Below are 1647 nucleotides of genomic sequence, written 5' to 3' on the forward strand. Positions count from 1 at the left end.
TTTAATGGAAGCTAGTTTGCTCAAGGTCTAGGCTGTACCAATGTCCTTTTTAAATGAATTTATATTGTATCTTAAATATTGGAAGAGCCAGATACGAAATATAAAATGAAACTGTAGACTTTCGTTATCAGTATTTTGATGCCTACATGATTTCCTTGTTACATGCTTAATCATGGCATTAACATCCATTTTTTCAAACTTGTTTTTCTATACTATACTGTAAATAGATGAAGAAATCTGTGATATATAATGTTAGTTATTTCTTGATGTTTATAAACTTTGACTTATACTAAGTTATGCAATTTGTTCTATACCTCTATTAAGAAATAAAAAGTTGAAACATGCAAATTTCTTATTGTATTATATACTGTGAAATCATAATATCTGGGGGGACAAAGTTTTGTAGATTTCATGGTAACGTCAATCCATAAAATTATTGTCCCAGCAAACAATAAAATTTACATTCATTTTCAAATCGAAGGCTCTAATCCACAAATTTGTATAGTACTAGTAGTTTCCTTAAGAGGAAAGTACTACTGGACTGGTCATCTGGTGTCAGTATGTGACTGGTTAGGGTATCATGTGTGTCTATGGTGTGATATTTCAGTGAGGCAGCACTATAAAGTTGCCAAGGGCATTGTGCTCACTGCTACAAGTAGACACCGTCGGTAATACGACTCGAGAAATTGTTTAAAAGACATTAAACCCAAACACACACACATGCAAATTTGTATCCCCACAAAATTGTCATTTAAGCCAAAACTATGAAAATTCATGCCCTGAAAAAATAAATGATTCCACTGTATCATTGTTTTGGCTCAGGTGTCAAGAACTTTTGACAGAAAATACATAATAATCTGACCTACAAATTTGAATCATATGGGCAACTTGTTAGTTACTGAGAACAGGAAAGTACTGGTATTAAATCCAGGAACACTAGTTAGGTTTTGTACCGCCTAGGTAGCCTATTGGAAGAGCGCCCGCTTTGAGTATGGAGGTCATGGGTTCCATCCCTGGCCACGTCATATCAAAGACCTAAAAAAAAATTGATACTGGCAGCTTCCTTGCTTGGCACTCAACATTAAGAGGATAGCTGGTCAGCCCGGTGTCAGAATGTGACTGGGTGAGGTTCATGTCACTTGTCTACAGTACAATGTATGGTATTCCATAGAGGTAGCACTATAAAGCTGGGCATGGTGCTCATTGCTATAAGTACACACTGCCTTTAATATGACTGAAAAGTTGTTATATAATTGTATGTATAGAGGAGTTATTATGATGTAATAAACATATTTCAATCTGACTTAATGTATTCTTTTTTTTGCTGACTAAAAGTTGTTGAAAAGACCCTTAACCCGACCGCACACATACAGTTTAGGTTACATTACCAACTTAAATCACTGAAATACTGTTACAAAATGCAGTATTAATTACTGTGTTCAAGCGATTTCTTACTCTAGTAGCAAGATCAGTAGAAGACATTACTTGCTTCAAGGACATATTTAAACTGCTGAAGACCTTGGAAAAGGAACAAGAGTAGAAACAGTAACTTTCTGTGCTCTATGAATCTTATTCATAAAAGGAGAGGTATTCATTAAATCACCTTGTCAAAATACCCCTGACAACAAGTCAATAAGCAAACTAAAG

Source organism: Mercenaria mercenaria, chromosome 14 (assembly GCF_021730395.1).
Source record: "Mercenaria mercenaria strain notata chromosome 14, MADL_Memer_1, whole genome shotgun sequence".
Lineage (NCBI taxonomy): Eukaryota > Metazoa > Mollusca > Bivalvia > Venerida > Veneridae > Mercenaria > Mercenaria mercenaria.